Source organism: Dermochelys coriacea, chromosome 9, assembly GCF_009764565.3.
Source record: "Dermochelys coriacea isolate rDerCor1 chromosome 9, rDerCor1.pri.v4, whole genome shotgun sequence".
NCBI classification, from domain to species: domain Eukaryota; kingdom Metazoa; phylum Chordata; order Testudines; family Dermochelyidae; genus Dermochelys; species Dermochelys coriacea.
Genome location: NC_050076.1, coordinates 9,023,738 through 9,050,420, shown reverse-complemented (window position 1 = coordinate 9,050,420; position 26,683 = coordinate 9,023,738). Strand labels below are relative to the sequence as shown.

General features: G+C 46.7%; 1 long non-coding RNA gene across 1 annotated transcript in view; it reads left to right on the top strand.

Annotated features, from left to right (window-relative positions):
• The window catches only part of LOC122455731, a 38,157-nt gene extending 20,290 nt beyond the window's left edge, over positions 1–17,867 (top strand). Inside the window, exons 3-5 of the long non-coding RNA XR_006274171.1 lie at positions 2,267–2,348; positions 6,864–8,355; positions 17,415–17,867. This is a non-coding gene — a long non-coding RNA (uncharacterized LOC122455731). The remainder of the gene's footprint in view (positions 1–2,266; positions 2,349–6,863; positions 8,356–17,414) is intronic.
• Positions 17,868–26,683: the final 8,816 nt, after the last annotated feature.

The window sequence follows — 26,683 nt, the reverse complement described above, 5'->3', positions numbered from 1 at the left end:
ATAACTGATTTTATCACTAAAATCTACAAATATGGTCTGATAGATGATCTATTAAGTAAAAAGGTACCATATGTGTACAATCACTTTTCAGAATAGAGTTGCACTTTAAGAGAGAAAGGGAACTGATTTTAAGCCAAGTCTGACACACCTGCTTAGCAGCAATTGCAGGTTCACTTTCTTTATAAGAAAACAACCCAGCCGTGGGGAGAACTGGGTCTTGGAATTCATTCTGAATCCAGGTTGGCAAGGCGAGGATCTTCTATTGGTGAAGAAAAGCACTTTCAAGCTCAAATGGGTGAATTGAGAAAACTTTTTAAGGCTAGAAGACCCCCATCTAGTCTGACCTCCCGCATAACACAGTCTGGAGAACTTCACTCGGAGCTGAGCTAGAGCAGATCTCTTAGAAAGACATCCAGGCTTGATTTAAAGACTTTAGATGATGAATCTACCCTATCCCTTAGAAAGTTGTTGCAATGGCTCATTACCTTTGCTGTTAAGAATATGCACTTTATTGTGACTAAGGTGTAGACGGAGGAGGACAGAGAAGCAGGAAACTGGAGAGCACATGTGACTGTAGCTCAGTGACAAAAGGCAGCATGGTCTTGGAGATAAGGGATTAGTTGTGAGTTGGGAGACCCAGGTTCTGCTCCCACACCTACCACTGACTTACTGTGTGAGCCTGGGAAAGTCTGTTTCCCTCTTCCATAATTTTTCTGTCTTGCCTATTGTAAGATCTTCAGAGCAGGGACTGTCTCTCACTCTGTGGCTAATACGGCACCTAATATAATACATTATTTTGGGGCCTTCTGGTGCTACTATCATACATATAATTAATAATAATAATAATAATAAACAGAAGGGAGAACCCAAGGGTGCTAGTCAGTCACACCCAGCTGGTTGCATGATTTCTCAAAGGTTATGAAGGAGATTAAAATAGCAAATGGTTTGCTTTCTGGAAATGCTGCCATGGTGTTAGTGATATTGGTACGTGAGATAACTTGATCAAAGCAAGACGGAGATGTCTACACGTGCTACAGTCGCACCTCTGGTTGCAATTTAGACATACCATTAGATGCTGAGTACTGCCAACCCTGAGCATTCAAAAATCATGAGGTTAAAAAAAAATCTTACATTTTTAAAGCCAAATAGTAAATGTTGGGTCCTTTGCCTTCTGGTTTCCAGGCTTTTAGGGCTCACACTTTCCTTTGCCAGCACAAGGGCAAGAAACTAATTTCTTAAAAAACAACAACCGCAAACTGAGATTCTCCCATAGGCACATGACTCCAGGAGCTGGGGCTTCTAGAAGGACAACAAATGGCATGAGAGTTGGCAACACTGCTTTCTGGGTTTCTGGACACACACACAGCCATTCTGCCTTCTCAGCCGGGGTGACTTCTTTCAGACCAAACCCACAAAAGAACAAGTGCGTGTGAGAGAGAGCACAGTGACTCACTGCCGCATTCTGCAGATGAGTGGAGCACAACATGAGAGCTGCTTGGCACGCAGCAGGAAGGTTCATCTCCATTTGCAGGGGCTGCACAGGAGAGCAGGAGGCCAGCTCCTTTCAGCGACAAAATTGCACCCTCTACCTGGTTCTGCAGCATTGCCGAAAGAAATCAGACTGCTTTATGGTCAATGTTATTTTTACTTTATGTTTGCACATGTGCAGCTCTGTGCAAATATTTTAGTCATCTACTAATTCTCTGCCCTTCTGGCTTCCTTTTGATGAGCTCATTGCATGTTGTGGTACTCCTCACTTCCTCCTTGTGCGTTAGCCGTTCTCCTTCTTTCACAGGCGGGGACCTGCCCGAGGTCGCACAAGTGGGCAGCAACAGAATTCAGGATTTCCTGGCCTTTAGTGCTATGCCTTTGCCACAAATCCATCTTCCCACCACCACTACTGCCTGTAATGTTGAGTGTGAGGGATAGGCTTTGTAGAGAAATGCCAAAAGTATGTTGTTGGGGTTTTTAAGTGGGGCATGTGGGAATTGTTAGCAGAGTTGACGACAGTTGAAAAAACACTTCCGAAGACAATCTTCCCAATGAATCAGGTGTCTGGTGGTCCCCGCTGGTGAGAGGCTGGCACTTCAGTTTCCGTCTCGGGCGCTGGAGTGCATTATCTGGGATCTCAATGCCTGGACCTTGGTTGTTAAGCCTGGGTCAGACCCAAGACTCAGCTGGAGTGAGCCCTTCTGGTTGCTCAGGGTTAATGTTGTGTTGATCGTCAGCCTGTTTGTTTGTTTAACTTGCTTTCTGGTGTGATTAGCACCATGCTGATTTCAACTGAATTGCACCAAGAGCAGAAGCCTCAAGGATTTTCCCCGGACACATGATGTTAGAACTGGAAGGTAAAACCACGTTTGCTTGTGCTTATTGGAAGTGTATGTGGAAAAACTGGAGGGGAATAGTATGGAGAATGATGGGAGAACTTATCATTAGTTTAGGTAGTGCATGTAGGCACCAGCAGGGGAAGGTTTTCTCTGAAAGGGGGCTCAGGAAATAACATTGAAGTAAAGAATAATGGCCTTTCTCTGGGACACTGAGAGCCTTAAATCCTCCATTAATAACTCACATCGTTATTGCCTTGTCTGGAAAGGGCCTTGCACACGTGCATGGCTGTATGAAGGATTATCAATAGTTTGTGGTTAAATGAAATATTCTCATCTGATGATGTGAAAGGCAGATGGGGGATTGTTTGCTCAGAAGGTACATGCTGGGGGGGGGGGATTGCCTTTCTGCTCATTTTTGGGAAGAGGCACGTTCTTATCTGTCTTCTAGCACCTGGGCCTTAAGGAAGGGCGCTGGTAAGCTGAAACAGTAAATAGGATAAACATGGGAGTGGGGTCTGATCTGTCTGAGGCCCATGGCAGAGCAGCAAAGTGTGGAAGAAAGAGTAGAATAGCTGGCATAGCCATAAGCATTTGCAATGAGAGGAGCGACAGTTATAGTAGCAATAGTATTATTCCCATATATACACCAGCATGCTGCTTGGACACGCGTGCATCAAATAGGCTTGGTTAAAATATCCCTCCTGACGCTAATTGTAGCTCTCCTGGCATGTTCCATAGGGTCCGTATCTCCCCTCTCCTACACATTGGGAGTGACAGCATGTGCAATTGTGGTTGGCTGATGGAATGTTCTATTAGGGCTGCAAATGTTCCATCATCAGCCCTGTGGTCTCAGCCATGCCAGACGTCTGCAGATTGAACACTTATCTCTGCCGTCAGCAGAATGGTAGGACTTGTGGTCAGGTAGGACTTGGGGAAGCTCTGCAAGGATTCTGTGACAGCAATGGTTGACTTGTTCCCTGTGCGGGTTGTAACTATGACAGAAGAAGATGCTGTGGTTACAGCAGATTTTCCAGTGCAGCTGGAGCAGAGATTTTGGAGCTGTTTTGTGGTACGGCTGACAGGCTGCTCTGACAGCACTGATGTATGGGGTCCTGGAAAATGGCTCCAAAGCCAAGTTAGAGGCACGTTGTTAAGATGCTTGCCACAACTTAGCCTAGCCCTGCTTTTAGTGTGCACAACTTTTTCTGTCATCATTCTTGTCAAGTCTGCGTCTTGCTAGGCTCTCTGTGAAAGAGAGCGCTGCTATTCGTGCATGGAATCTTGTGCGTTAGGATGCGTGTACCGGGAACCAGCACAGACTCGGGATTTGGGAGGAATAATTTCCCCTTGCCCCTGCAAGAGATGGACTCGTCTTGCTAATAATCCTGAGCCATGCGTTACTGCAAGGCTTGTTGCCTTCGTTCTGGAGCTCTTGGGCTTCCAGGGGATCAAGACCATTGCAAATAGAGGTAAAAATCAGAGCTAGACCGCGGGCTTGCTGCTGAGAGTCAGCAGAAGTTTGAGGGGCAGAGGGAGGGCGGTAAGCACAGATGTGGTGATGATGCAGGGCCTGGCAATGGCATTGATGGTATTCTAAACGTGTTTACTGTAGACAGGGCACATAGAGGGTGCATCAAGGGTTTGAAAAGGTTTTCTAACTTTCAGCTTTTGGGGCTAAGAGGGTGAGGTGATATCTTCTACCGGACAAGCTTCTGCTGGCGCGAGAGACCCGCTATTGAGTGACACAGAGCTCTTCTTCAGGTCCGTGTAAGCTGGAAAGCTGGTCTCACCAACAGAAGTTAGTCCAATAAAAGAGATGACCTCCCCCACCTTGTCTCTCTAATATCCTGGGACTGGCACGGCTACAACAACACTGCATGCAACCTTTGGGGGCTGTAATTGTCAAGGCCTGGTCCCTGCTGGAGGCCAAATCGGAGAAATTGAGTACAATCTGTTCAGGTGGGGTTTTTAGTGAAAAGGTGGGGGTGGGGGAATCATTTTTGCCATTCTATTTTTTTTTCCCTAGGCTGCTCTAGTGCTTCACCTGTTTGGGGCAAAAGCTGAAAATAGTGTTTAGATCAGACACATATCTTTTGCCGGCCTAGAGAAAATCCATTTTGTATTCGTTAGAAAGACTTAAGATTTAAAAAAACATACTTTGGTCATGGGCACTTTAATTTTTTCCTACACCGTGATGGCAGGGTTCACTCTTCCCCCTGGGCCATTAACAATTTCCCAGCATTCTGTTCTGTGTATGTAAGAAAGTGGAGTAGATTTTTTTTTACTTAATGTACAAGAGCATGTGGAATGCATTCAGTGAGGGTGGGGATGGAATGAGGCAGACGAGGGAAGGAACCCTGCTTCATTCTATATATGATTACATCCACACGCAAAAGAAAAACACATTAAAAGAACATTAAGGTTGCAAAGTCAACTCTAAAAAGTTAGGACATGCCAGAAATAAGGTTGCTGGGGCAACCTTAATTTGGCCTCCTGGTGCACATGCGTTATGATACAGCCTTAAGTTACATCATCACATACTGTTTTTTTTCCCCACACGACCCATTGAGTGATTGGAAAGTTATTCAATGTTTCTTTTTATCCTCCACATTCGAGATCTGGTCCCAGGCTTCATTTACTGCACGCCATGCAAACCCTGCTCTGAATTCAAAATTGTGAATTTCCTCCTAGGGGTTTCTATGGTGCTCTCATCATTGTGTCTGAGGGCCTCACAAACATCAGTGTGAAAAGAGGTGCTATTATTATCATCCCTATTTTTTACCTGGGGAGCTGAGTCACAGAGAGATGAAGGCCAAAATTGTCTATCAGTTCTGGATGCTCAGACTGACACCTAGGGCCTGACTTTTGTTGTCAGAATACTGAGCGTTTTTGTAACGCGTTATATGTTCCAAGCAGAGCTCCAACTACTTCAGTTGCAGTTGTGAGCACTCTGCACTTCTGCAAACCTGGCCCCAGGTGTCTCGTGTTGGGCACCCAGAAAATGAGGAACACGCAGTTAGTGGCCACCTGTGAAAAGTCTGACGCAGGTGACTCACCCAGCACCACAGGAGCTCTGGGATAGCGTCCAGTTCTCAAGGGACACTTTAAACTGCCTTAGCAGGCCCTCTTTTGTCTTCCTGCAATCCCTTGCCTCATTCACTACACACGTTTCAGCTTCCACAACAAATGAGGCAGTGGTCCTGCAGATAACCGCCTCTTTTACGACACAACCTTGATGCACTCCTAGAGCACTTTTATCCTGTGCCTTGAAATGAGGTGGGGTCCTGTGGAAACATAGCATATGCCCCCACAATTAAAAACTGTATCATAATGCATATGCATAGGCAAACTTGGCCAAATTTGGATGCATTTTCATTGGGACTGTAAAAGGCACATCCCTGATACCGGGGCAACCCACTGTTACATTTCAAAGCATTGAGGCTGTGCAACGAAACAGTTGTAAGAATATTGTTAACATGGACAAACCGATGTGTTTTTTCCTGACCCGCTTCTGAGAAAAGACTGACTTGTTTTAGCTGAAACTTCCCAGAGAAATTCAGTGTGGCATGAACCATTTCAGTACAAAGGGATGAAGTCTGGCAACATTAGGAGAAGCTGGGAAAAAGGCTTCTTATAATGGGCAGTACCAAGCAACCTTAACTATAAGTGGTGCTACCAGCCTCACCTATAAAATTGCAAAACTCCCTCTTATTCTGTGACTGTGCAATGCCCAGCACAATGGGGCCCCAATCTCAGTTGGGGGTGGCCTCTAGACCCTGCCATAATACAAATAATAAATGGAAAGTGTATGTGGAAAGAGGCAAGGCTCCTTCAATTTCCTGCTGGCAGGGACAAGAAGCTGTTCCTTGGTCAGGCCACGTGAGGCCAGAGCTACACTGTGAGTATAGGACAGTGAATGAACCTGCTATGGGCTAACCTTATTTCTCTGAACTGGGGCTGTTTGTACCATCTACCATGCATCCCATTCTGCATGTCTGGGCTGATTGTTTATACCACAGCCAGCTGCACATGGTGAAACCAGCTTTGCAGCCCTCAATGCTTTTGATTTGGCACCTGCCTGTGCCTGCTGGCTCCCTTACCAAAAGGGCACAGCTAATAATTTCCAAGCATTTTTGCATCCCCTCCTCTTTTTTCCCCCTTCTTTTTGAAATTGGAGGGCACCCCAGCAAACCCGCAATTCCTGCTTCCAATGGATGAGTGGACTTGCAGATTTGCCCTTTACAAAAGGGAGCCTTTATTGTGTGTGAAAGTTTGCAAAGAGGCTTGTGGTAGATGGGCAAGGCAGCTAGCAAGCAGATAGAAAGCCCTCTGCCCCACACAATTGTCACTTCTCGCAGAATATTTCACTATATACCTTTTCTCGCCCTACTGCATTCCTGACTTATCTTTAAATTGACAGGTTTCAGAGTAGCAGCCATGTTAGTCTGTATTCGCAAAAAGAAAAGGAGGACTTGTGGCACCTTAGAGACGAACACATTTATTTGAGCATAAGCTTGTCTGCCTCATTTACAGCTGCAACATTTGGAGTTTGCCCCCAGTGGGAAGAATGCGGCCGTCATGAGATCTGTAGGAGACAAGAGTCAGGCAATAAAATTGGGTTGCTCTCTCACAGTCTGAGATGGGTGGCATTGCTAGTCTAGCGGCAGGTGTTGTCAGGGAACCTTTGTCGGCACAGCCTGCGAGGAATCTTCCGAGGCACAGAGAATGTAGCTCAGCAGCACTTTCAAAGACTGGGCTGCAACTAAATCAATTTCCTAGTTGCTACAAGGAATAATGACTCCCTTGCCTCCCCAAGTCAGAGTGGCAACTAGTACTGTCCCTCTGACGTACTGGATAGCCACACTTGGCTGTTGGAAAGACTCACCACACTTCCGTATAAGACTTCCTGGCAGCTGAATAGCTCTGCTTGACCAGTGGCCTCTAGTGCCATTATCTGTGTTTTGCTGACTTGCTATTTGCATCTCCCTGTTCACCTCCTTCATTGTAGCCACACAGAAGACTGACAGGGCTGCCATGTGTGCCATTATCACCCTCACTAAATTAACCATCACCAAAGTGTGTTACATCCACCATGCCTAGACCCCCCCCCCACCTCTGCATTACTCAGTCTGCAGAAGATGTGGTCACCCCATTTTCCTGACCCCATGCTAGAATCCATAGCTATGTTTCTTTTACAAAGGATGAAATAATCTGGACGCTGTTGCTCTCTGGAAACCATTTAGCACAGGACGTGACTGTTAATTTAAGTAGATGACAGAAATGTGAACTAAGCTGCAGATAAATCTTCAGGCCGGCTCTTTGGGTTTCACTCTCTGTTGTTTACACATTACAAAAATAATCACAATGTATTGATTTCTGAAGCCCTGAATATTTTGGTTGGGACTTGCTTCTCTCTTACTGCATGTCGATGGCAGATGGTTCTACTGTTCCACGAGTATCACCTTTCAGAGCTACTGCAAGTGAGACACAGATGTTGCTAGGTCTCAGGTAAAGCCATCAAAGATGGAGGTTCAATCAAGTTTGACATCATCTTCCACTGAAATCAACCTGAAGGCAAATGGCTTGGTTTTGATTAGCAGCCTGCGGGGTTGTGCCTAACCTATATTGGGATTGCTGCTGCTACTTTACCTGAATTGCAAAAATCACAGATGGTAATTATAACGATAAGTGCTTACAGATTTCCTAACAACAAAGATAATTTGTTTGCTCTATGCCTTGTTAGAAGGGGAATTTTGTTCTGGTAACTGGGTGGCTTGTGAATCAGCCATTGGCCTTTCACCTCTCTGTCCCCAGCTTGACTGCAGCCCCAAACACACAGTGATTAGACACTGATCTGACGAGAAGGGTCTTGTGAAAGCTTTAGGTAGGAGTCTACTGTTCTCTGCTCCCCCTCTACAATCTTTCTTTGGCCAAAAGTGACGTGGAGCCAAAGACAATTATGGCAATGCTGCAGAAGTCCTGGCCTCTTTGGAAGAGAGGATCCCTCCATAGAAGAAGACTCTGGGTAGGCCACCTGGACCTTTTGCACTGCAGATTTTTGATGGAATACTTATGTCAGTCATGGATGTGAAGAGATGTGATCCCTGACAGCATGGATCTGCCAGAAAAAAACACAGATTTGCAAAAGCAGATTTGTTGATTGGCAAAACCATCGTTTGTTTTGCTTGAGGTGGAGAGGGAGCCTGGAATGGCTATACCAATAAAAATGCAGCTATGCCAGTGTAAACTGCATCCCCGCTAGGAGCACGTATACTGGTACAGCTAAACCAGCAAAGCATTCCTAGTGTAGACCTGGCCTTAGGTTATAAACCCCTTGAAAGTAGCAGACCATCCTGTTTCTTCTTTGTTTTCATGTAGTGCTAAGCACATGGTCCACTCTTAATAAATAATATGTGTTAATCATGTTTATGGAAGTTGGAAAGCGTCCTGCATGGAGGAACCCATTGTTCAACTGATGTGTTCAGAGATCATTTCCGGTTTTGAGCTAGTGGACTTCCATGTGCCGTTCAGACACAGCGCCTGTCACGACTGCCTTTCTTACTAGAGGAGCAGGGTATCTCTGGTCTTTGGGGACATGTCCAACACATCCAGAGCTGTGATTTGCTGCTTGTGTAGATGTACCTGCACTAGGGGCAATCTAGCTAGCTCACTAAAAATAGCAGTGAGGGTAAGAGGTGCTGGAACAACCTTTATAGCGGGGGTGCTGAAAGCCATTCAACAAAACTGAAAACCCTGTATCTGGTGGAAGCCAGGCATCCGGTTGATATTATTACTTCAAGCCAGGAGGTGCTGCTGTAACCCCAGCACTCCTAAATCCAGCACCCAGGTGGGGGAATGGCAGTGAGGTCGCCCAAGCGAGTACATACCCAGGAGGTTCAGGTGAGCTTGGGCAGCCCATGCTGAAGCCTGTGCTGCCATCTCCTCGCTGCTATTGTGAGCGAGTTAGCTAGAGTACAGCTAGCGTGGCTCTGTCTACCCAAGCTGCCAGCCACGCCCCCGGCTGCAGTGTAGCTGTAACCTGTGGCCGCACGTGAGCCCAGCAGTGGCTGGGGGCTGTAGCCTCAAGTGAAAAGTGCTCTGTGAAATCCCAGAGGCTGGATATGTAGCCCCAGGAAAGCAGGGGAATTTTCAGCACACTGTCCCCAGAGCTTTGAAAATTCCAAAGCTTTTCAGCGCAACCAGTCCCGAGCGCTCCTCGTCATTACTGCGTCCCGAGGACAAATCCCACAGAGTGGCTTGCTCATGGTCGCACGGGAAAGCTGTGGCAGAGCCCTGGCAGAGCCCAGCTGAATGACTTAATGGCTTCTTCTGCATTAGCATTCTTCAGTGGAAAAAATTTGGCCCTCGTGTGGGGAGGGGCTAGTAAGTGCTAATGTCTGTTAGATGCTTACCTAGACTTTTGCTCAGTCTCTAGCCTTAAGAAATGCTTGGCAAATGCATCGTGTTTTGCTTCCAGTTAGAGGGGGAAGGCAAGGGGAACTGAGCTCAGAGGCGGAGGAGAGCTGACTTGTCAAAGCCTTGGAGATTAGTGTGCACCTCTGGGAGGATGGACTAAATTACCAGTCAGGCCTTTTCCATGCCTGATTTCTGTGGGCAAAACCCAGCTTTTACTCAGTCCTTACTCAAGCCCAAACTAATGAAGTCAGTGAGAGTATGGGCATGAAGGCGGGGCCCTGTGTTCTGGAGATTCCCGTTGCAGATTAATGGCTTGTAAAATGCAGTAATGTAGTAAAATGTAGCAAACCCAGGCTCCTTCCCGCTCTGCTGCTAAACCACCCACCCAACTTTCTTCCAGTCTGCTGTCTCCCAGAGTGCAAGTGAGCGAGCTGGCAGGATGGCTCAGTGTCTGTCACTGCTGAAATCTGGGCCTCTTCTCCCTTTGATCAAGGAGTGAATGCTGGGAAGTCAGCTTCTCTTCCTGACTGACGGTGACCCAGTGCTCGAATTGTTAGAGGAAGGAGAAAAGGCCTGTCATAAACAGGCTGCTGTTGATCTCAGACAACTGGACACTTTCCCTGTTAGCTGTGACTGCTCTCCTACATTGGATATAGGTTTACCTGTAAATTAGAACAGCTAGAGGCAGGAGTTTGGAGTCCGCAGCTGCTTGTGGAATATATCCTGCTGTACCTTCTCAGGCTAGAAATCCTGCCGTATCTGCACTGGCCACGGTTTGGCTTAGGCTCGAAGGGCAGCATTTCACCCACTGTATGGGCCCAGAGATAACGGGCATGATGTCCTGGGCCTTGGTTTAATCACAAGGACACAGTTTGTTGGGTGCCCGCTTTCATTTCCAGCTGCTCCTTCTGACTGCCAAGTGAGTTCGACGAACAAAGGAATTGCCTCTCTCCAGCAGGGATTGGCGAACAAAGGTTTATGGTAAATGAGCTAATGAGATTAATGCACATAACAGCTCATTCTGTTACCATCTCCCTGTCCAATATATGAGAATCCTCCCAATTTACAGTTTCCTGTTACAGCATCACCATTAATAGAAGAATCAGTCAAATTGAGGGGTGTATGTGCACACGTGCGTGAGATAATTTTATAGCGCGTAAGTCTGAAATTCATCCATATTTCCCTGCTAAGCCAGTTTTGGACATAGGAATTCATGGGCCCATAACATCTTGAGATGTTCCAGTAGGCGATTTTGCTCTTGCTGGTATTGGTTGCTTTCATGATTCACAAATTGTGACTGTAATTAGAGATACCAAGGTGTAGAAGTACCAGCATGCAGGGTGAGTCTTTATTGGCTTTTGGTAGCCTATATTTCTGGAAGAGTAGGAATATCATCAACAGGTTTGGAGAACTGGTGATTTTCAGTCGGACAACTGTAACAACACTCATGTCCATCCAGAGAGTGGCCGTGATATGATCTTTCAGTATTTGCCTGTTCCATGTTCCTATACCTATTGTCTTGCTTCTCTGTACTGAAGAACCACTGGTCAGCTGTGGTTTATTTCCCATGGAAATACTTTTGTTATTAGTTTGCCTTGCAGTTTCTGCCTGGGATTGCATCTTCCAGCTGTTTATAGGGAACAGTGCTACAAAGGTTTCAGAGTAGCGGCCGTGTTAGTTTGTGCTGTAGCTCACGAAAGCTTATGCTCAAATAAATTTGTTAGTCTCTAAGGTGCCACAAGTACTCCTTTTCTTTTTTGCGAGTACTACAAAAATGTTGGTTCATCAGTAGTTGGGCAGGTGACGTACACTTGTCCGATCCTCAGACAGATGCTGGGATCTCACCCATCAGCACTGACTTTGTCTAGTGAGTGCATCATGTTTTGGACTGTTTTGCTTTTTCTATTTCTGTCCCTGGACCATTGGCTTTGATACCTGAAGACTCAGCTGTACAGGTGTGTCCATTGTCACTGTGCACTGGTAAAACTGAGGGAATGTTCATAGAATCATAGAATATTAGGGTTGGAAGAGACCTCAGGAGGGCATCTAGTCCAATCCCCTGCTCAAAACAGGACCAACACCAACCAAATCATCAATGTTAGTGTTACACATGCTCCACATGGCATTTTTAAAAACAACTGTAATTCCATCATTTCAAATTCAATTTTTATCCACGTTTGCCAAGGCCTCACTTCTTGAAGGGCACCCTGGAGAGGCCAGATTTGGATGTTGACAGTTCAGACGTTTTCAAATGATCAGTCAGGGTGCAAAGTGGCATCACTTTTTTTTAGGTCCAAAGCTACTCAACAGAATCAGGCCAAACGGAGAAATTTTCAGAAAGGCCTGAGCGAGTGAGATCAGGGTTACAGTAGAAATAGTCTTGGAGCCTTAATTATAGATTATAGTGGAAATAGTTTTGCAACCTTAATTGAGGCTTTCCCAGTGTACAAATAGAATTGAGCCAAGAGCCAGGGGAGGGTGGGGATGGAGGATACAGTGGCCGGCAGGCCCTTGCTAATAGGCAAAGAGAAACCTTTAAAGACCATGGGCTAGATCCTCAGCTGCTGTAAATGGGAGCACCTCCACTGACTTCAGTGCAGCTACACCTATTTCCACCAGCTAATGCTCTGGCTCTATCTATATGTGTGAATCCGAGGCTTTTACTTAATTTCTGCTTCAGAGACAAACCTCAGGAGCCTTCATAGAGCCCTCAAGTCTGTCATCACCGCCTACAGCAGAAGCTCATCTTTCAAACCATGAGAGTGCCCTGTTTGTGGTAGCTGTAGAAGTGTACGACCAGGCGTCTGAGATTTCGTATGCATGCAACTGAGATACAGGGACTGGGTGAGCTTGTAATTTCCTGCTCTGATAAACCTGGCAAACACCAGCACAAAGGGTCATTTTCTTGGTGTAGACATGCTGTTTGCCCTGCTTTATCTTTGATTGAATTATTATTCTTTGTGTTCAGATTGGCTTCCCCCTCTGGGACTGAGTCACTCTGGTTAGATCCAGAGATCAGTGACTCAGAGCTGGGTCTGGCAAGCTGCCCCTCCTCTGCTCCAGGAAAACGATTCTCTGTTATGAATGGTAATATGATAAACTCGAGCACTGCTCTCAAGGGATAAACGGCACAGATGAAAACTGCCGACCTACAGAGAGACCAGTTTAAAGAATACAGATTGTGAAATAATGACACAGCATTAGCCATGGACAGTAATGGGATAGATTAATTATTGAACAGGAATTGGACTGGAGAGAACAAACCTACCTCCTCTGAAAATCTTCTATCCTTCCTCTTTCAATCCCGTGAAAAAGGTGAATTTCTTTCTACAGTTAGACCTGGGGATGGAGCAGTGAATACTGCACGGAACTAGTGTGACTTAAAAGCCTCCCTTTTTGAGGCTACAATCTAGTTCTGAACCATCTCACAGGAGTTCCTACTCAAATCTCTCTCCTCTGCACAACAGTCCAGTGTCCAAAATGCAAAGCCCTGAGTATGAAGTCCAGACTGCATTGTACAACACAGATCTTAAGCCTGAGCATCTGCCTGCTGGAGTTCCTCTCGCGCTGGATGAGTGTCCACCAAAAAGTCACATCCAGGGGCTCAGGCTGGGTCTCGGATGCCTGGGTGAACAATGCCTGTAAAAGAGTTGCTCTTGCACTTCTGTATCTGGGTGGTACAGACGATAACAGCTATACACATCAGGGCATGCAAGATTCTGAGGAAGAGTTCCAGATGTCAGCTGTGCATGCTGAGACGTTTTGAGATCCGGAAGGACTCTGGGAAGAGGTTCATCATCCTCTCATGACAGAGCTACTGTTCCCAGGCCAGTAATGATGATGGAAAGTGATTGTAATATCTCTCTGAGCCCACGGATCGGTCCTGGGATCCACAGTGACACTGGAAAAGGGTTAAATGTTGCAGTGACCTGGAAAAGGCTTCCCTTTCTATCTCTTGTGTTGCACTGTGTGTTACTAGAAAATTCTGTGTCAGGATAGTTTTAATTTAAGCCTTCCCGAAAGAGAGCAGAATTGCACAGGAGCTCTGGGTTTACCCCAAGGTGCCCTTCCCAGAGTCATTACAGAATAAAACACAAGAGAAATGGGTTACTTCTCTGGCTTGGAAGGAGTTGGGCTGCTTGGACAGGCTGAGTCCTTCCAGGATCCTGCTTTGGCCCATGGGAAAGGTGGTGTTTATACCCATCCCTATTTCCATCAAGCCTTGGCAGAAGTTCAGACTACAAATCTGAGTGCCAAGATGGACTACAATTCCCAGTCTGCTCTGCACCCCCGGTTCTTGAAGATAGATTGGCTCAGACCTATACAAATCCTGTCCCTGGGTGGCCTTATTCATTCTCATGGCTTCAGTTACCATCCCTGTACAAAATATATCCCAAATCCACCTCTCCCCGTCCATTCCATCACTGGATCAGACATCTCCAATGGGATGTTGTGTTGCCAAATGGAAAATGGTGAAAATGGAATTCCTTTTCTCTCTCCCATTCTCTCTTGTTATTGGTAATTCCACTGGCCTTCTTTGTCCCAGGCTTGCAAACTTGGCATCGTTGACTTCCTTCTCTCCCTTCCCTCCCACATATGAAAGCCATTACTAAATCCTGTCACTTCTTTCTTTACCTCCAGAATTCATTCCTCCCTCTCCATCCCTGTTGCTAAAATCCTGGCCCGTCTCCTAGTCCTCTCTCCCCTCTACTGTAACTTCCTTTTGCCTGGACTCCCTGGTTCTTAGATCACACCTCTGAAGTCCAGCATGCTGTAGACCATCTTCTTTGCCCATCGCTCAAGCCACATTACCCTTCCCTGTTTCAGTCCCTGACTTCAATTGGCTCTGAATCAGACTTTTGGGGAATAGCCCAGATGTAGTGTGCAGGGCCACAGATCACTGACAGAAGATGCAAACTGTCAGTGAGACTGAAGTTCACCACCTACACGCACAAGCTGAGGTACCATACAACATAGAAGTACTCTGTGATCAGTGTATGGTGACCCATGGACTTAAAATGGGTCCTGTTGCAGAATTTCCAAGTTCTGTTTTCTCATTCTTTCCAAGGTTGATGCAATGCTCGGTTCTTTACTTGAGTGGACCGTACTCCTTTGCCTTCCTGGTGGTGGTAACTTTCCGGTATCCTTCCTAACTGTCGACCCAAGTGATCGTCATAGAGTTTAAGGCCAGAAGGGACCCCACCAGATCCTCTAGTCTGACTTACTGTATATCACAGGCCACCAACACCACCCTGTACTTGCACACTAACCCAATCACTGAAATTAGACCAAAGCACTACAGCCTTTAGGAGACTAAACTATTATGTGCCATAGACCTGGAATAGGAGGGACCAAGGCACACCAATGCCCAAGGCCCCTACAATGGCAGGAAATTAAGTCAGATGAACCTAGCAAGAGACCTAGACCCCACACTGCAGAGGCAGATGAAAAAAACCCCAAGGCTGCTGCCAATTTGACCTGGGGGAAAATTCCTTCCTGACCCCACATATGGTGATCAATTAGACCCTGAGCATGTGAGCAAGAACCAGCCAACCAAGCACCCGAGAGAGAGCGAATGCTCAGTCAGAGCCCTGGCTCACCCTTGTCCAGTGTCTCATCTCCAGCTGTGGCCATCCCTGAAGCTTCAGAGAAAGGAGAGAAGACCAAAACCAAAAAACTCCGCAACAATGCCAGAATACATTGCGGACTGTGACAGGGTGCTGGGCAAGAACTGCTGACTCAGCCCTCTGTTACACCTCTGTCACACCAGCACCATTAAGGGAAGTAAATTGGAGCTGGCTAGAGAGAACCTGCACCTTATTGGTGAATGGGAGACACTGCCTGCCCAATTAGCCTGGGGCTAGATAAAAGGTTAGGAGGAAGGAAACCAGGGGAGGGGGAGCAAGGGGGAGCAGAAGCAGAGCGATAGCTCTTCCCTTCTGAGTGCAAACACTAGAGCCCAAGCTGTGTATGGTGACAAGATGGTTGGAGCACAATCTGTCAATAAATGACACCAGGGGTTACTGAACTCGAGGGTCTCTGAGTGACTTTGTCAGCACAGCAGGGGCAGGAGCCAAGAGGGCCCGCAGTGCCCTGCTACAGGGAGGAAAAATCCCTTCCTGGCCCCTGCAGCTGACTGGCTGAAGTCCTGAAGCATGAGATTTTAGGAACATGTCCCAGAAGGGACCCTCAAGTCTGCTGACCCCCACTCCTTCCCCCCAGCACAAGCAATGCTACATTTGTCATACAATCCTACATTTGTCCTGCTTTCCCTTCAAACAAATTAAGTCGTTTTCCCTCACAATGCCTACTGGGAGGCTGCTCGAAAACTTCACTCTTCTGACCATTTGAAACCTTCTAATTTTCAGCCTGAATTTGTTCATAGACCATTTATCCCATTTGTGCTTGGGCCAATGCTGTCCTTTAGCTTAAAAAGCTCTTCACCCTCCCTGACGTATTTATGGAGAGCAATCATAGCCTCTCTCTGCTTTCATGCAATAGATGGAGAGAGGAACAGATACTATAGGGATGGGAACATTAGAGATATGGTAGATGGGGGCTTGTTCTCACTCTGCTGAGCTCTGAGTAATGTGTATGAAAGGTGGCTATCTATTTTAGCAGTGATGGTGAGATTTTCAGGGGCTCAGCATCCATAGGGCAGGACCAGAGTTTTGTGAAGCTCAGACCTCATTTAGGCACCAAAATAGGGGCAAGTGTTGTCCCCCCCCCAAAATGCTCTGAATCCAGCAGCCACAATTGTGCTATGGATGGCCAGATTTTTAAAAGAGCTCAGCTCTCAATGGTCTGATTGCTTTTGAAAATGTGGCCACTTATTTTGGTCCCCAAATAGGTGTTGCAGCCTCTAGAAAAATCTGACCCCAATTATGGGGGCTGAACTCTTCTGGAAGTTTTGGCCTTGGTTACAGAAGATGCGCACCTGTCCATTCCCCTTTACTGCCTGTCCCTCTGGGAAGGATGCAGAAATGAAATGACAATTTAATATACAGCCAGTTAACCCTTGATAGTGTTGCATTTGTGTAGCACTAAAGAAATATAAAAGAATTGTTCAATGCACCTTGACAGTTCCTGTTTTAATGTTCTTATCAGGTTTATTTCTTCTTTTATCAAGGCTTTTGCATTGTGCAGGGAAGATTCCTCTCCCTCTTTTCCTAGTTTATCTATAATTCAGTACGTTTTTACACTTAGGTTATAATTGACTTTTCCATGCTGCAGTAACTCAAACAATAACTAATAATATTCAACAGTCTATAGTGTAAAGATTTCCATTTACTCTTTTACCTAACTCTGTGAATATACTGCACACTATCTCGCACAGTTAATATTAAATTCATTTATATTTATTCTCTATTTTCCAATATAATAATCTTACTCTTTTAAGTGTTGTATTTTTTGGGGGGGCTATTCTTATCTTTTGTGACTATTCTTAGCTGGCCAATCATGTGAATACAAGCCAGCTACATTTTCAAGTACAAACACAGTTGGATTTCTTCCTCGTGCTCCATCTGTTGGGCTTGGTGGAGTCACCGGTGCCATTTTGTTGGCTTGCCTTGTGGTATGTTTGATTTTTGGGAGGCTTTCAGAGGGTTCTGGGTTTGGAGCACAATAAATATGTATTGCATCTGATAATGTTTTTGTCTGATCTAATAGGATCTTTACGCCAACTCATTGCCCTGTGCCTCCCATTGAAGAAGGCTGTTGGATTTGTTTCCTGTAGCATTGCCAACTTCTCTTGCTGGAAACAGCATCCATAGGAATCTGAAGAAATTTCATCCAATGATGGATAGAGGTTCACGTTCCAGCGGTAGGGCTGATCATGTGAAATGTTCATTCTCCATGGCTTGGGATTTTGATAGCCCAGTTTGGGAAAGCATCCTTTCCTATCATGCCATTGTGGGAGGTTTGTGGTGACTGCCCCTGGGTGCAGGGGACACTGCAGGAAGGTGGAAAGCCCAGCATTTGATTGGCGAGCCAAGGAGCGTCCAGTGAAAGGAGAGAGAAGAGACAGCCGAAGGGGAATGGGCAATGGTGGCTCAATGTTGATTGGGAATAAATAGTGAAACTAGAAAGCAGATGCAGGGACCCTGTCCCTGTTCCCCAAAGCCTGCCATCTAAATGTTAGACATGACAAAATTGAGTAGAGCAGTCAGTAGGAAGGATATAGGATGAGTGTTACGGCAATCGGAACCAGGAAACAGGTTCCTTTCCCTATTTCAAAGTGACCACGAACCACAACCACTGGGGCAGGTTCAGACAGGACTATTTGGAGACTTGGGATTCAGATTGCCATTCTCTGTTTGCCCCATCTCCTAGGAGTTTAATAATGGGCAATGAACAGATTCTCAGAGAATCGCTCTGTCTGAAGGACTTTTTGTACCAGAATAAAGAATATAATGCAAGGCAAAGACATGGTTCCTGTAATGCCAGTATAACAACCGGTAATGGAAACTTAAGAAATCACATGACCCCACTAGCTCTGATGCTGGGGGGGGGGAGAATATAATCAGGGGTTCAGCGGGAGGAGCAGAAAGTGGGGAGAGTGGGGAAGATGGGAAAACTGGCTCTCATCAATTGGAGCACAAAGCAATACTGGGACTGGTTTCCCTCCTGTCGCTCCAATAGACTCTGGAAACCCACCTTCCAGCTGCAGTTACTGTGAAATGGAATTGAGCCCCGAGTGGGAACACCTGGCTCTGGGCCCTTTGCCATCTCCGAGCTGTGGTTGCTATTTATTTGTGAGAGCTCAAAGTAAATAGCTGATGACACGAGCAAGGGACTGCTGCTCTGAGCCTATCAGGAGAGGCTATATGGCCTCCATTTATCTCCCTAATGGAAGCTGAGACCGGGGATGCATTGGAGCTGGGATCAGTTGTGAAAGCAGGCGGCTGGCGTGGTATTAACTGCAGTTGTGTTGAGCTGTTGGGACTGAACTCTTCCCTGTAATTATGAAAAATGTCCTGCACATGAGGAAAGCGGCAGGTTTGCTCGCTGCGGCTGCTGCTCAGAAACAATGATTTTCCCAGACAGCTCTTCTCGAGAGCGGTGGGGGAGCCTTCGTGATTTCATAGCCAGCCACCCACAAAGCTGGCTTGCTCCCACTGGTGCCTTTGCTGCAACATTCCTCCTCTTCACGGCTAGTTAAGGGCTAGCTGGGTTAAACGAGCAGCCCATTAATCTTGGCCCTGCTGAGGTCAGAGTCGTGGGACACACACGCTGCACTGCAGATGATTTATCGCTGTCCTGGGCGTGTGCCCCCTTTTCTTCAGAGTCGCAGCCAGAGTTGCCCAGATCTGGCTAGTCACTTGCCAAAGGCTGGGTGGATGGATGAGCAAAGAAGCTGCCAAGCCATCCAGCATCCATTTTACAAAGGAGACACCTTCTGCAGCTGCCTTCCCTGTAAATTACTCTTCTGGGCATGTTGATGACAAGCGCAGAACTTCCTGGAGACACAGAATTACCATAGGATGAACACGTAATAGACTACATAGACACGAGGCTTCAGGGAGAAAGGACAGGCGTGGCACAGGCCTCTGAGTCTGGACTGCTGGGTTCTCTTCCCAACTCTTTCACCCAGTCACTGTGTGACTGTAACCAAGTTGCTGCTGCTCTGTGCCTCAGTTTCCCCATTTGTAATATGGGGATAATTCCCTTCCTCACGGGGATGTTTGTGCGACTAAATTCATTGAACTTTGTGCAGGACTTTGAGAGCTTGGCATGGAATTACGATGCAAAGAATTATGATAATTATAATTAATGATAATTGAGAAAGATCAGACTGGAAGCTGCAGCCATTCTGGGCCCTTCTAAGAAGCAAGATTCCTGTGAAGATCTCTGCAGACTCCCTTGGTGTGAAACACATAGACTATGGCTGGACGGAGCGCCAGTCTTGCTGCAGCCAGTGGCCTTTGCTTATCAGCCACAGGAACTCAGTGCTGTTTCTCTGGTTTGTGTAACGATGTGTTTCCCTCCTTTTAATGTTCATTTTGGCCTCTGATCAGAAGTGTGCACTATCTGCCTCTTATTAGGCTGCCTGCTGCTATCTGCCCCGGGAGCAATCTCGGGGTGAATGAATAAACACAACAGCATTTAGCAGATCTGAAAGGAGATTTAATGATAATTTCTTCCTTTAAATTGTACATGTTCATGTTTTCAGCACGCTGGAGGCAATTAAAGTGGAGCAGAGCTGGCAGAATGAGAGGGGAGATGCTCAAGGAGCCTTCACTATGGAACTGTAATAACAATTTAGATGCTATTTAGATACAAGTGGCTACAAGTCGGATTTCTATATTGAATCAATCGACACAGACAAATGCTTTAATATGGAAGCATTTGTGTGAATGGGGGACTGGGAGGTGGGAGACTGGCTTTTAGAGCCAGGTGGGACCAATGAGGTTGAGTTCAGCATGAATTCAAAACACCCAGTGCCAGCCAATGCGGGACACCGGGAGACTTGCCTGGAACAAGTGGCTATCATTGCCGGTCTGGGATGGCTTAGGCGCCGCATCGGTTGGGAAGGTACTTTTAGAGCCTGGCTGGTTTTCAGATCCTTCTTTTACACTTTCCAGAGGAAAGCACTACTCTGTATGTGGGAGATCCCATCAGAGATAAAGCTGCAAGTAGCCGGCCCCAGCCAAGCTCCTCCCACGCGTACGTTCCCTCCCCACTCCCAGTTGGCGAGAGGGATGGGGGACACTGGAGCATGCTTTGCTGTCCTTAGTTAATTGAGCCACTGATGTTTAGAAAAGGTTATGTATTTCTCCTGATTTTTTCTTTTAAGGCTCTGACACAGCTTTGTTGCAAGAGTGATCATAAAGCCCCAGCTGGGGAGTTGGAGCAAATCTTCCTTGACGGTGGGTGTTTTTCTCAGCTGCTCTGATGCAGCTCCAGCACGAAGCTTGGACCTACTTTTTATGTCTGCTTCCCTGTAACGGATCTCTTTCCCCGCTGTCTAGCGCAGGAGTGTGGGGGGATCACCAGCCACGCTGGCCCTCCGCGGCCTCAAATTTGCCCTGAGAAAGCAGTGGCAGGGTCAGGCAGCGACCTAAAAGAAACGTGAGGGCTGGTCCTTCTGCACAGGTCAGGGCATCCCCGGCCAGTCCACCTACATGGACTATTCTCTTGCACCATACCCGTCAACTGAGCCTGAGTCCAAGAGGGCTAGAGGAAAACAACAGTTCTACCCTCTGAGCTAGGGGAACGGACTTCAGCTTAATCAGAGCCAGCACCTCCCTGCTTCTCTGTTCCCAATGCTGCCTGGCATGCATGGCAAATCACACCAGATTGGAGGGTGGTTATTCATGTGGTCTCTGAACACTGACAACTAAGCTGAGACCAGGACACTTGCTTTACTTGTGACCTAACTGTGATTTTTTAACCCAGATCTCTATAGGTTAAAGCTCAAGGAACTATTCCACTGAGCTCCAATAACCACATAGGTCTTGCCACCACATAGGTCTTCCTTTGCACCTCTGCTTCCTTCCAAACAGTGAGTGACAGGCAGTTCACATTCACATAACTGCCCCTGCTCTAGAGATGAAGCTATTCCACTTCAGAGGGAACAGAAATTCAGTTCCAGTGTGGGTGCTGGACTTGGAGCAAGAGACACAAGAGTCCAGTTTAGTGTCACTTTCCCGCGGGCTGCGTGAAAATCTAGAGCAGGTTCTCATTATACGGGTTCTCTGAAAGTAGCACAGCAATATTGCTTTGTTATTCATCTATCGTTCTAGATAATCCAGTGTGTTTCAGACTCAAAGCGGACCCCTGGCATGCCCCAGCGAGGAGGCTGTCAGCGGAGAGGTTTTCTAGAAGGAGATTTTGGGCACATGCAATGACCTGGGAATCACTATGCAGATTAGGCGGGTTCTTGCTGGATCCGAAGGTCTCAAATTCCTTGGCTTGCTGGTATGATTTCAAGCCAGTTCCCTATTCAGAGCATTCAGGATGTTAGCTGGGCTGCCCACTCTCTTGCTTTGGATTGTTAGAGGATCAAGGCATGTTCATGAAGAATTTTTAGAGCAGGCCTGAGATGTTGGCACAAGGAGGACACTCTCACCTGCAGTTTGGAGAAAGACGGCAGGACACAGCCTCTGTTAACAACTAACTCTCCCTTGAACCATCTGTGCAGTTTCTGATCTTTAGTGAGGAAGCCTGGTCCAGTGGAAAAAGCACGACTGGGCACCGGGAGATGGATTACTCCTGTATCCTCTATGACTGTAATATCTGAGCACCTCCCAAGTGTTTATGGATGTATCCTCACAATCCACTTGTGAAACAGCGGGGAGTAGTATTAACTTCCTGTGACAGGGAGGGTATATAAACCCACTAACTGGACAGGAGAGAGGTAAGGAGCAACTCTGGACTAAGGAGGCCCTTCCTGCTGGGATTGGAGGCAGGATTTAAACGGCAGTCAGACAGCTCAGTCAGAGGCTGGCAGGTGAAGGAGAAGGATGTGTTCCGGGAGCTCCAGGGAAGGACATGAGCCGAGCCTGCACCAAGCCAGCGAACGGGGGAGCCACATCATCTGGAGACAGGGACCAGGGCTGGAAGCCCAGAAAAAGCTCTTCCCAGGAATGGCTAGTGGCCAAATGGGATGCAGAATGGGTTAGGAAGTGATCCTGGGAAGCTGACTGGAGACAGATGCAAGACACCACTGGGTGGGCGAATCCGAACTAGCCTACTAGGGTGCTGGGTCAGAACCTGGTGGAGTGGAAAGGCCCTGGTTTCCCTACCGTGCCCCAGGACTGTACCCACTGGACAGGGCTCTCGCTGAGGACGAATCATTGGTCATGACTGCCACCATGGGCCCTAACTGCTAGTTGGGAGAACCTGCACCAGCTCACACCTCCTTGTATGGGTCAGGTTGGGCATGTAAAGTCTGCTACTGTAACCCAGTACAACCGGCCATGGGTTGGATGCTCAGCGACTAAGCTGGGAACCACACCACTCACAGAGTGGGAGGCAAGGGGTATGCCAGATACCCACTGGAATGAAAAACAATATCCACAAAGGAAGAACTCCGTCTGGTGCTGCATCTGGTTTTTGGCTGATCAAAGACAAGGAGAGAAAACGGAACCAAATCCACTGTGAAGAAAATGTCAAGGCACTTGGCACAGCAACTCAGCCCTGCCCCCTGGCATCTCCTGCCCCGTGCTGGCTTCCAAACGTCTTGGTCTCCAAGTCTTTGGGCTTACTCTGTACTGCTCAGAGGGGGGCCTTGGTCCTAAGACCCACCTCTGCCTCATTTTTTTTTCTGCCGAGGCATATGTGCCGAAGGTTTGGGTCTGATTGTCACCATCTTCAAACTTGTAAGGACAATATGCACTGGTATGTCAAATCAGTGACCCTAAACAGTCCACCATCATTGACAGACGGCTGGAGAAATTTGACATTGACAGTCACACACTCTCTGAAACCAGACTAGCTGACACAGGTTCTCTGTGCAAGATTCATCTCACCTTTTTCTGGGATGGAAAAAGCAAACAAGACTGCCAGGAACACAGGATAGGTTGTGTCGTCAAAAACTCATTAACACCCGTGGTTGAATGTCCCATTGCAACATCAGTAAGGATCATATCTCTAAGAATATCTACCACGGCTAGCTTTGCCAACATCATTAGTACATATGCCCCAACAATGTATTGCATCTCTGAAGAGAAGGACTTGTTCCATCAGCATCATCAATAAGCTGTCATCTGGTGAGCGTCTCCGTCTGCTTGGAGACTTCAACTCTAGAGTCAGTTCCAATCAGAAAATGGGGCAGCTACACATTGGCCACCATAAAGCGGGGAAAAATGAATGACAACAGGCAAGGACTACTGGAGCTCTGCACCCACTCGGGGCTTTGCATTACTAACACCTACTTCAAAGGGGTGACCTCTGGAAGGTCTCATGGACACACCCCAAATCTGGACATTTGTCACCAACTGGAGTTCATTGTCACCTGTAGAAAACACCTCCTATAGGATGATCTCCATACTCAGTTCACAGTGCAGACTGGGACATGGACCCTATGCTTGTATGCTGTGAAATAAGGCTTTCACTGTGGACATTCCTTCACACCACACAAAGCTGTTGGCTGAGCATTAATATCGACAACTCAAGAGAGTAAAAGGAAGGTGTCTCCAATTCACTCTGACTCTCAGGGAAGCTGTCTCAACAAGCACCTCCCCTGAATGCTGATGCAGCGGGGAACACAGAATGAATACCCATGCAGCAGCTTTTGGTAAAGAGACTATACAAGACAAAGACTGGTTTGCAGCATGCTCTGAAGAAATGCCTCCAGTTATTGCAGCAAAATACACAGCATATCTCCAACGCAACATCAGCCCCTCTCCTGAGACATGTTCTAACCTTAGCGTGGCTAAGGGTGCATGGCAATGAACAGCCAGGCAAGGTGCTCAATCATGCTGGTTTGCTCTGTGCGAGAAGGCATAAATGACCTTTGAGAATGGAGATCTACGAGGTAGGTATGATGCAATCAAGAAAGCGATAAATCCTTCAGCTAATCAGACTGCCCAACTCATATGCAACGATGGGTGAAAATGAGCTTGAAGAGGTAATCACCTCTCTAGCATCAGGAAAGCCTTTAGGAAAAGAGGGAATTTCAGCTGAAGTACTAAACCAAGGAGGACAGGTTGTGTTTAAATGTCAGCACAATGTCTTGTTTTCCTGCTGGAGGGAAGGAGGTTTACCACAAGGCATCAAGGTTACCAACCTCATAAAGTTGTATAAAAACAAATGAGATCAGAGTGAGTACAACAACTACCAAAGGAATCTTTGCTTTGTTGCTGAGTTCCCTTCAGCCCCCCAAGGAAGAGGAGTTATGCAAATGGATTCCTCCCATCAGCTGAGCAGCAGCTCAGAGCACACTGGGGAAAGAGAATAACAAACCCTACTAAGAAAGAACTATATTTTTGTGCTGTTTGAACTTTGGGGGCCAGGTTTATTAGGCATAAGCAGGAGGTCTCCAGTGCTTAGCCTGGGTTAGCTCTACAGGACATACAAAACTTGCTTGCAATAGAAGTGTCTATTTCCTTTTAAACTTAAGACTGTAACTCACAGGTGTGTGTTTACCTGCTTTAACTGTGTACATTATGCTCATTTCCTTTTCCTATTAATACAGCTGTGTATATTTTATTATAGGATTAGCTACAAGTCTTGTCTCTGGTGTGATATCTAAGGTGTGATTGACCTGGAGTAAGTGACTGGTCCTTTAGCAGTAACAGTAACCTGAATACTGTTGTAATTCTTGGTGTAAGGGACAATCTATCAGAAAGGCAGGCTCACCTGGGTGGCGAGACAGATCAGAGTATCCAAGGGGACTCTTTGTGGCTTCATATTTAGACTGTTATAGCACCTGAGGAGTTTACATTTGATAAGTGGTTGGTGACATCTATGTATAGAACTTGTAACCAATGTGGGGGTTTGTGCCCTGCTTCATCACCGTCTGCCCTGAGGTTGGTATTCTTGCTCTTGAGTCACTGCAAGGCACCCTGACAAAGTCTAAGAGCGAAAAAAATTGTCAAACACCTGCTGATAAGAGAACTTCTTTTCACCTCCAATGACATGCTGGTCACACTTCGTGAAGAGGTGCTCCAGCAACTTTGCAGTAGCTTTTCACTAGCTTGTGATGATTTTGGACTAACCATCAGTCTAAAGAAGACAATGATTATAGTACAAGGTGTGCTGACTGCACCACAAGTTGTGCACAGCGTCTGCTATCTAGGGTCAAATGTTTCAGATAACTTATCTTTAGATGATGGGCTTAATTGCCTCCTCAGAAAGGCAGCCACCATATTTGGCCAAGTGACCAAGCACATGTGGGGTAATAGAAAATGCTGACATTGATCACCAAGATACAGGTCTACCCGACATGCATTTGGTGCACACTACTGTATGGTGATGAGACCTGGACTACATGACCATGAGAGAAGGCTAAACACCTTCCGCTCTTGCCATCTTTGTCATATTCTAGATATTGAGTGTGAAGCCAAAGTTCCTGCCACTGAAGTACCTGAGAAAGTAATCACTAGTCACTGCTAATCACTAGTCACTGTTCTCAAACTCAGACATCTCTTTTGGCTTGGTCACCTGCACCTGGTGGATAATGGACACATTCCATAGGCTCTCCTATATGGAGAACTTGTAGATGTCCCAAGGCTACTGGTCCAATGTGGGCTCAGGTTCAAGGACATTTGAAGATGACTTTAAAACTTTCAACATCAACACCACAAGCTGGGAAAATACAGCTAGCAATGTGCTACACTGGAAAGCTGCACTGCACCAGGGAGTCAGAGGCTGAAGAGAAGTGGTTGAGAGAGAGGAAAGCTGAGAGAGCAAAGAGAAAGGGCAGGTCTACACTACGGGGGAAAGTCGATCTAAGCTATGCAATTTGAGTTACATTAGTAGTGTAACTCAAGTCGATGTAGCTTAGATCTACTACGCTACCAGTGTAGTACCACTGGTAAGTGTAGACAAGCCCAGCAGGCATCAAGTGCTAGTAATGTGCTGGCTTCTGGCCCTGTGCCTTATCCCTGCATTATCTGTGGCTGGGACTGATGCTCGACAAATGGACTTTTTAGCCACTCGTGATGCTGCAGCATGAGACACAGCAACTGAACTGCTTTGACGCTTACTTCATGGTCTTTTGAGATGGACAGTTGCCATTCATTTAGCAGATTGGGAAGTGAGGCACAGGGAAATTAAGTGACCAAGGTGTGAGTCTATGTCAAAGTCAGGAACTGAGCCCAGGTCTCCTGAGGTTTGGTTCAGTGCCTTTATCGCAAGTCCTGGCTGTGACCCAGACTTGCTGTGTGAATCTGAGCACTCCTTCACCTGCTCCTACTTACTGCCATCCTCCCATCATCCCTTTCCCCCTTCTTTGTGCCCATTACCATTCTCCCTTCCCTAGAGACAAGTTG